The following is a 10,628-nucleotide window of genomic DNA, read 5'->3' on the forward strand; positions in this document are numbered from 1 at the left end:
TGCTTCAGCTTGATAAGATCTTTTGGTGTTGCTCCAGGAATTTCTATGCTTATTTCTGAGCCCTCCTTATTGGGTCAAGGCCAGTGCTTTCAAATGTACTTTTCAGTCTGTAAGGATTTCTTATGGTTTAGATCTAAAATGTCTTTCCAAAATCTCGTGTGTTTAGAGGAAGTGTTTTAGCAGAAGACTGGGTCATAGAGGTGCTAATTTATGATGGATCCGTCTCTTGATGAATGCATCACTGCATGTGCTATGAACAGGAAGGGTCCAGCTGGAAGAGGCGGGTCATCCTGAGTGGGCCTGTGGAGGGCACATCTCTTGCTGCCGCACTTCCTTCAGAGCTTGTCTTCAGCCACCATGCACTGAGCTGCTTTTCTCCCCCGTGCCCTTTTCCCATGCCGTTTCTGCCCCAGAGCCAGCCATGGGCTGAAGCCATGAGCCAAAGCCACCCTTGTCTCCTTGAAGTTGCAGGTGTCAGGTAATTTGTGCCAGCAAGGAAAAGGTAACATCATGATACAGGTTTCCATAACTTGTCTTCTCTGTGTGTCTTTGAATACATGTGTTGTTTCACCACCTTTCTTTTGATAAGAGCACACTGATTTTCTTCTAGAAACCTATCACTCCTTGTGCACCTGCAAGTGGGATAGAGTGCTCTGCCAGATGCAGGGATGGGTGTGTAAAACACTCAGATCTAATCAAACAGAGCCTCCAAGCCAGCCAGTCCCAGAGGCAGGTTAGGGCAGGACACTCAGCCTAAATGGGGTGAGTGAGTGCTGGGCTTGCTTAGGCCCAAATCAAGTCTCCACCCTTTTCTAGGTCGATGAGATGGTTAGAACCTTGCTTTCCTCAACTCTAAGCTAGGGTGGTATCATTTATTCTGACAATAGAATTCACAAGTAGCATATATATTATAAAACATGAGCTATTCCTTATGAAACCATGTGAGCAAATAATTACTTAGTTTTATTTAAAGAATACAAAATGGCAAAAAGAAAAAAAAATTAGAAATGATATAAAACTTCATTAAATGAAGTAATAGGAATTCAACAATGGCTGTTGTATTGTGTGATGTTCTCTTCAAATTAGCTGTTTAGGTTACCAAATATAAACATGCAGAATCGTTTTTTTATTTTTTTTCTCTCCACTCTCATTCTTCATTGACAAAAGTAAAAAGTATAAATGAGAAAATGGGACGGTAAGAATTCCCATCTTCTTTTTTTGAATATCTATTTTTTATTTTTTAAAGATAGTTCAAATTACAATTAAAACAGAAAAAAAATCACAAGTCATACAGGCTTTGAATATGAATTTCACAGAATGCATTGTAATACATGGTGTTGTCTTCCAACCAGTGATCCATATTGCCAGATACATGCATGTAAAAATGAAACAAAAGAAAGAAAGGAAAGAAATGTCTCCCAGGGGCTGGGCAGATGGTTCAGTAGAATAAGCACTTTTTTTATTAAAGAAATTAAAAAGAAACATAATGAGAATTTAAGAATATTTAAAAATTTAAGCATTAATTGTTCTTATGAAAAGACCAGCAGAAATCAGCAATGTAATTATCCAGACTACCCTGCATATATTTGTAAATATATCTTTTCTCCTTTTTTGTTTTATCCTTCATCCAGGTTTTCCTTCCCATTAAACATATTCTTTTCCTTTGGCAGTACCTACTGTAATTTCAGATTTTATTTACTCTTTCAGGTTCTCACACTAAGAAGATAACATAATGCTTGCACGTGCAGGTCTGATTTATTTTGCTTACCAATACAGTCTCTGGGTGCATCCGTTTATCTACAAACGCCTCAAATTCATCTTTTTAATAACTGAATAATACTCCATTGTGTAAAAACACCACATCTTTTTTATCCATTATTCACTTGAAATGGGCATCTGGGTTATTTCCAAGTTTTGGCTGTGACAAATTGCACTGCTATAAACATGGGTGTATATATATCACTGTGGTATGATGTTTTCAGTTCTTTTGGAAACATATGTAGTAGGGGAATAGTTGACTTGAATGGGACCTCAAATCCCAGCTTTTTTAGGAATGTCCATACTGATTTCCATAATGGTTGTACCAACCTACACTCCCACCAACAGTGAAGAAGTCTTCCTTTTTCCCCACAGCCTCTGCAACATTTGTTATTGCTTGACTTATTGATGATAGCCATGCTTTCTCAGGTGAGATGCATCTCTTGAATGGCCAATGGCACTGAACATTTTTCATATATTTATTTTCCATTTGTATCTCTTCATTTGTGAAGTGTATATTCATCTCAGATGCCCATTTTTGGATTGGGTCTTTGAATTTTGTAGGCCTGGTTTGTTTTCTTTTTAATTCTTTATATGTTTTAGATAGAAGTTCTTTGTCTGAGGGGCTGCCCTGAATTACTCAGTTTTATTAGATTTCTCCTGATTTTTCCATTTAAAAACTGTCCAAATGCCCTTTATAATATCCCCTCCTTCACAAACAAAAATGCAGCACTATTTTTTCAGCCAGCCACTCTATTCATCCATCTAAATCCCAGTATAATTTGTGTTTTTTGTCTCCTCTTCTGGTTCCTTGCTTTCCTTGTCATTCACATTGTGTTCATGAGGGACTTGGAGAAAGCCTGTTTTCCACCAGGCATTCAAGGCTCACAACACCATGCCTCTGCAAGGATGAATCTCTCTTCTCATGTACGTCCACTTTTTTGTAACATCATTCTGTGATAAAATTCCTCTCCTTTCCAGTTTTACTTTGAATCCATTTCAGTTCATTTTTGTTTGGCCTTCTGCACATTTTCCAAACTCCACCTCTTGTATTCATTCCAAGAAAGATGACAAGCTTTTAAAATTTCCTTGCCAAAGCTATTTGAGGATGCGCTTTCCCCCTCTTCTTGTACCAGTTGAAGCTCTATGGGATGTGACGTGAGGTATCTTAAGAAAGGAAGAATGCCCTTGGGCATGAAAGGAGGGAAAGAAAATAGGATTCTGTGCTTGGGAAGGGGAAAAGTTCACTCTGTGCTGAAAAGCTCTACTGAGGAGGTGGCAGGACTTGGAAAAAGACTGTCCCACACCTCTGAGGAAGCAGGACTCAAGCAAAGATGCTCCATCCTTGACAAAACTCTCAGGTCATAGGTGGGGCACAAAAAATAAAGACAAAAGACTGTAAATTAATCTGATCCCTAGATGATGAGAATGTCATGCTAGGCTCCCCGGTAGGGAGAGGGCTCCAGCAACTAAGGTTAGCCTCCCTGCAATGCTGCCTGGCAGGGTGGCACTGAAAATATGACTTTAATCAAAGCAAGGCACAGTGAAGAGATGAGGTCATCCTGTACACTGCATGACACCCCCCACACCAGCAGCCACCGCTGGCTGGGAAGCACCAATACTGGTGAGCATTTCAGCCAAGCACCTCAGAGGAGAGGAGCCAGTAGGGAGCATGCTCGCATAGTAGCTTTGTAGAGGAAAGTGTCTTCATCTGAGGCCACAAGTCTAATCTTCAAATGAGCACCCATACTGGGAACTGTAAGGGTATCTGGAGTGCCCATAGAAAGAATAAAACCTTTAAAAAAAAATCACTTCCTTAACCCTAGGAATTTCACCCAACCTCATCCATCTGGAATTTTCTGAAGCTAAACCCATCGATCAATGTCAAAACTAGAATGAAAGGAAACTTTCTGAAGAAACACCCTCCTGTCCTCTCACGTCATAGGTGGAACATGCCTGGCTCTGTTTTCTTGTGGAAAAAAAAAAATAAAACTTCAGGGAGATCATGATGCTTAGCCTCAAGTAGCTTCATTTCCAGATGCCCTTACAGTCCCCAAATTGTCCCATCAAACTGTTACAACCCCAAGAATGGCCACACTCAATACTGCTGCTAGCCCATTAATATTCCTACGCTTTGGTGTCAGCAGACAGTAAGGAAGCTCTGCTAACCAAAGGATTTGACTTAGGTTTATCTTGGCCAGGAGGGATAGGAGAGCAAGGAAGAGAGCAGAGAGAACACAGCAGCTGGCAATGGAGGCTCCCGAGTGCTGTCAATTCAGGCAGTCTCTTTGGCAGCCCCTCAGGTTGCTGGTAGGACAGGCAGGCAGACAGGTGAAGGACAGCCCATTAGCTGCTGAGTGGTAGAAGTGAAACCTGTTAACCATTCACCAGTTCATCACAGAGGAAGGAGGGCGTGGCCCTGGGTGACTCAATTCAGGCGCTTCTGGCTCAAACTATTATGGAATGCAAATATTTATAAACTTCAGGGTTATTTAGCTCTCCTCAAGGCACTTACACATATGCTGCATCTCCAAACTAAGAGAAGTAAGTCTTGCTTCTGAAGTTCCCTGAACCTACAAAGATAAAGGGGAAAAAAAATCTGTCAGGCAAGAACCTTTCCCCCATTTTGTGTGAAATCTCTGTCAAGCACCCATTGTTTTCTACTTGAAGGCCTCTTGGTTGAACTGAGGGGCTTTGGATATGAGTAAACATCAGTGTTTTTGTAATGTACAGCATGGCTTCTCTTGGGGAAGAATCTGAGGAGAAAAAAGAGAAAGAGAAAAGTAGTTTTCCACTTGTTCTTCTGGCCTTCCAGACACTACACAAGTCTCTTGGGCCGGGGAAGGGCTTCAGCTTCCTGCATCTCCACAACAGTGCCTGGCACCATGCCTTGTGGAGGGGAGATAACTGCCTTGATAATGGAGTTGGGCAGTAAGATGGCAAAGGGTACTTGTTGGGAGCAGGACCGAGGCCAGATGGTATCACTCTGTGGGGAAAGGCGGCTGCCCTCTGAGGGACACCAACTTTCCTCTGAGCACCACTGTGGGTTTTTTTTAAAGGAAGTATAGAATACAGTTAAAGTTCTAAATAATAAGAGTTACTGAAGAGACAAATGCATTTCTAATACATAACCAAAAACTATAAAAATTAATAATATAGCTACCTTATGCACTAAAGTTACCAGGAGATTTCTTTTCTGGTCAAAGGGACATAAAGCAGGAGTCTTGCAGAGATCTTAAACATGCACCCATCTGTGACTCAGGCCAAGAACTCACCAATTGCATATCTAAGCAGGAAGCAGAGAAAAAAGAAGTGGGAACCAATCTAGTTAAAACACCTGACCACACAAACCTGGAAAATATGATAAGCCTGTGTAGTCAGAGAAGTTTTGACTCCTTCAGAAGTTACAAAGGCTAAAATCTAAGTGCTGAAACCAGAAGGAAATCTATTTTCGGGCTCCCTGACAAGGCTCAGAATGGGTGACTGATTGTCCAATCTATGAGGTAATGAGAATAATTACGGTGATTACCCCTTCACCTTTTTCCCTGCCCACTCGTTGTCCCCTTAGGTTGCTGACAGCAATGCTTTTCTTCTAAGCTAATGTGTGACTTGGTTGCCTGCGGATACACTGAGATCTAGTGTGCAATATGAGCCAGGGAATCATAAGGGAGGTTGAGATCATTGGAAATCGGTGTGCAGTACAAACTGCCTATGTTCTGTTTCACCTGCTTTTAAAAAAAGACAACTCAAGACTGACAAGCAGGCAGTAGGCTGGTTTGATGAGATGAAAGCAGAAGGACTAAAGTGAAATTCAAAGTGTGTTTCTGGGCCATCAGCTTGAGTAGCACCTGGAAAATTCTTAGAACTGTCAGTCATCATTTCCCATCCCAGACCTTCAGGATCAGAACCTGAGGTTGTGTCCAGCACTCAGTGCTTGGACGGCGTTCTGTCCCCCGGATGACTCTGATGCAGTAGAGTTGAGAACCAATGGACAGAGAATCAAGGCTGATTATCTGACAGATGTAAGTTCACATCTCACAGTATGACCCTCAGAGCTGTCCTAGTAAGAACTTGTTTCAGCAGTACTTCATTCCTTTAAGCAGATTGGCTTTTCTCTGTTGAAATTATCTTCAGAGGCTAGGACAAGAGTGGATCGTCTTTGCTGATTTGTTTCTTTATTTGGATACAAAAAGCTTTTTTCTTTTCAGAGCCAAATCACACAGCTGGACAAGCAGACCCATCTCTAAATGACTTTTATCAGGTTTACAAACTCAAATGGAACCTCAAAGGACAAAGGTTTCTGAATTGAGACTGTTCAGAAGAATGTGCTTTGGGGCAATTATCTGCAGACATGTTTACTGTGACTCTGAGCTCCTGATAAGCCTATTTCTGCTTGGCATTTATTAAATATAATAATTTACCCATCTGGAGAAGTCTGAGATCATGGTTCTTTTAGGTAGGGAGGGGAGCTCAATCACAAAATACCAAAGGATAACCTGATATACTCCAGCAGATACCAGGTTGTGGGTCAGAGGCAGATGACGCCAAGAAAACAGAGGCCTAAAGTTTCCAAGTCCGCTTCCCTTGCATGGTTTGCATTCTCAGAGTAGTTTTGCCAGTGAGGGACCATGAAACAGCTGCCAGATTCTGACAACCATGTAGCAGAGCAGTGAGCCCACAATACTACACAGAGGAGAGGGAGCAAGGCGTTGCACAGACTAAGCCAGAGAAACAGCCGCTCAATCTATTGTCAACATCCAGTCTTCCCATTTGGCCAGCATTATGTTTCCCAATGAAAAGTAACTTGTGTATAACTGAGACTGGGGAAACACTGAGAGACTGGAATGACCCAAAGTGTCTCAGGGGTATAAAAATCAGCTAATAGCTGGATTTAAATGTAACTCAGAGAGAGAGAAAGAGAGAGACAGAGACAGAGACAGAAACACAGACAAAGAGATAGAGAGACACTGAGAGAAGTTTTCATAAAGCTCTTGCTGTCAACACCACAAATTACCACTCTTTTGTAGAGCCTCTACCTGAGGCTGACCTGTCCATCTTTGTGGCTGCCAAGGTATCAGGAAGGCATAAGGAGAGGAGTCTGTTGTTGTTGTTTTTTAATGTATTTAGTACAAGGACTAAAGGGTCTCACTAGGCAGATAGGACTCATAGTCATTCTCCTATTTTCAGCTTCCCAAGCACTGGTATTACAGACTTGCGCCACCATGCCATCTCAATCACTGTCTCAGTGTGTCTTGCTGGTAGGGCTGGCAAGGGACCAAGGATGGAACCCTGGTCCCTGCATCTGCCTAAGCAGATGCTTTAATCAGCTGAGCCATTTGGCCAACCTGAGGTTTCTGTTCTGATCAGAGAGCATGAACAATCTATTTGATACTCCAAAATGTGTGTCTTCACCAAAGCTTTCAACTAGAATTTTGAGGCAATCTAAAAATCTTCATTTGCCTGCAAGTTATCTACATCTTTGTGTCTCATACCCAAATTCTCCATTGTGAGAACTTGATTTACAGCATACTGGCTGAGAGTAGCTTAAACATATAAAACTGTGTTTGCCTCACAGAAGTTTATAGAAGAATAGTCCACAGTAGGAAAGATGTCTTCATGGATCCATATTTGTTTCTCTTCCTGGTCTGCCAGGCTTGGTTTGTGCCTTTAGCCTCAGGATAGCAAGAGCTGTGCCTCCTCTGTAGCACCCATATATCAAGCAAAAGAAGGTAAAGAGGAAAAGAGAGCATGTGCAAACTTTTAATTGCATCTCATTGGCAGACTGACAATGGCTGTATCTAGCTTGAAGGCAGGCTAGCAAATCAGTGTTTTAAATCTCTGAACAAGAGGATAAGGTTAGATCAATTAATGTAGAGTATGTGACTGTAGATATCACAATATACAGCAGACTACTGCATTAATACGTCCTTATGCATTTCAGCAAATGTTGTCAAGGACCTAGTTCTGGCAGAGGTCCCATCATAGGATCTATTGCAATTAAGGCTAAACCCCAACTAGGTAAGCAGAGCATTTGTTTTGCTGGAGAGGTGAAGGAATTCTTTCTAGACTAACTCAGTGCTCCTCGAACTTTTGTATGCTCTTAGAACACCTTTGGATTTTGTTCAAGTACAGATGCTGATTCAACGAATGTGGGTAGGGCCTGACGTTTTGCATTTATACCATGCTTCAAGGAGACAGCCATGGTGCTGGTCCATACAGTGCATGATGGATAGGAGGAAACATTTCAACAGGGCCTAAACATGAGTAGAAATTTACCTAATAGAGAAAAGAGAAGAGCATATACCTCAATTTAAGGGGGCAGCATGAGCAAAGGTTTACATACACCTCTATGTATGCAGTCCTCTGTCACACTATTTATTCCTAAAGTATTTATTTTACTACTAAGATTTGTACATGTGTGCATAAATAGGAAAATATATAGCTAAACACATATAATAGGTATGTGTTATATATTTAATCAACTACCCCACATACCCATAGACATTTCATTTTAATGTGAATTATCCACCAGCAAGAACCACACCATATTTTCCCAGTGCCATGTGTTAATCTTTCTGCTCTCACACCTTTCTTGCTGTTATTTATGTTCTATTCTTGGGAATAGGTCTCACCTACAATGATCACTGAAAGACTTGCCAATATCGATACTAGGCTGTCCAAAAGCATGGAGAAAAAGTGTTGTGTTAGACATTAGAAAGCAAGCTTTACTGCTTGATTCATTCAAAAATGGTCAAAGGCACAAACCATAAACATCTTCCCTTAAATGTGAGCAATTATATCACAAGCATGCTTGGAGTTTGGGATGACTGATCAACAATTGTGACCTGTAATGTAGAAAAAAGATGGCCAGGGGTGCTGTGACTTCAGATGATTTGGGAAAAATCTGAAGAGCCATGGCCAGAGAAGGATGTCAAGAATGGCCCTCTGGGAAGACCACCTTGAAATGATTCCACATAGGGTTAGTTCAGGTTACATTGCCATTTGCATAAACTTATCCTCCACACAAAAAAATTGCTTTTATAGAGGCACACTTGAAGGCTCACAAGTAGCTTGACCTTCTAGATTACAGACCTAGTAGCAGTTAAGCCTGGAGAGTTAGTTTGGTTCAGCCCTGCTGAAGTCCACTTTAGCCATTAGCAGTAGGGAGCTGGCAAAGTTCATTAACAAGGGAAAGCCGCAATTATGCTCAGGCATTAGAGAGGTTATTTCCTTGGCCATGCAATGGGTGTGCATAAAAAACTATAGCAGCTAAAGTGGAGCTGTGCTAGGCAAGAGGGAAAGGCAGATGAGATTGAGTTATTGCAAAGACTAGAGGAAGGAAGAAAGCAAAGAGATTGAGTCAATCATGTCAAAGGTAGGATCAATGAGCAAAATAATCTGTATGATATGTGGTTGAGGGAAAAAGAGAAGTTAAGGATGATTTTAAGAACACAATAGTAGTTTTGATTAGCATAGTGACTCTGTGCGTGTGCGTGTGTGTGTGTGCGTGTGTGTGTGTGTGTGTGTGTGTGTGTGTGTGTGTGTGTGTGTGTGTTTAAAGGCCTTCCCTTGTTTACAGGCTCTTCCACACCATTTGCCTATTTCTTGGCCCTTTCAGGTGTCTACGACACCTGTCAGAGTCTGAAGACTTTTCAGGTTGAACACAAAAGTACTAACTTAATCAGCAGGAAGAATGATGGTGCCTAAGAGAGTAAATTCAGTAGAGGACTAAGTCAGAAAGAAGCAAAAATAGAACCTTACCAACTGAGAGGAGGCTGGTGTAGCATTCACGAGTCAAGAATTAGCTTGGGTCTTCATTCACTTTTTCTATGACATCCAGCCAGTTGCCTTGGCCTTTCAGTAGCTATAAAGCAGAAGAAAATAGCTACTGCCTTGTGAATAACTCCCCAAAGCCACTAGGCTCATAACATTGATCCTGGTCCAGTACACATTAATCAGTGTCTTGTCTTCTTTCCTGTAGGCATCTTTATGAGCCTTCATTACACTGTACACCCAGCTCTCTAGGTATAGAAAATATTGGTGACGACTTGCTTTCCCTTGGTCCCTGAGAACAAACCTGGCCTGTGAAGGCAGAACTGAGAAGGAGGACAAAAAGCCTGGTATCAAGTTTCTTTGGGACCCATCATCTAACTCTCAGTATGCAAGAATTTATAGAAACAGTCCCGTGTTTATTTTCACAGTTGCACTAAAGACCTCTGGAAATACCAAGGATAACCACAGTGGTAATAACTATTGAATTTACTACATTTGCACATGCAGATGGAAAGAAAGCAACCTTGGCACAAAGACAAGTATAAACAAAATTCAATTACAAATCAGAGAGTCAAATTGGGAACTGAAAGAAAAAATTCAAAAGCCACCTCATGTTTTCCCATTCTCATATAAGATTGTCATCAAATCCTCACTCTTTATTTCTACTAATCTGGTGTTCCTCTTCATTAAATGAGTTTCTCTTTTTTATGTATTCAATTCAAAAGACCAAGCACTGGGGCTGGACACAGGAGTGCAAAAATCAAGGAAGTCCCTGCCCTTATTCAAGGTATGTTTTATTTTACTCCCCTGCTGTGTTTAAGTCTACAGAATGTCTTAATAGGTGATTAAATTATTAAATAATTTTAAAACTTTTTCTTAACCTTTACTCTTTAAATAAAGAGCTGCGACTAAACTACATCTGAAGACAGAAAAAGATCAAGAGCTACACCTTATACTTTTGTGATCATGCATTTTGCTCTTGTGAAATTTTCAAATATCCATTTACTTCCTCGAGCTGGAATATCTTGATTAGTTCAAACATAATATAAAAATATCTATACTAGAAGCCAACCAGAGATTTATTATTTCAAGTGGCA

Source organism: Octodon degus, unplaced genomic scaffold, assembly GCF_000260255.1.
Source record: "Octodon degus isolate 3935 unplaced genomic scaffold, OctDeg1.0 scaffold00185, whole genome shotgun sequence".
Taxonomy (NCBI): Eukaryota; Metazoa; Chordata; class Mammalia; order Rodentia; family Octodontidae; genus Octodon; species Octodon degus.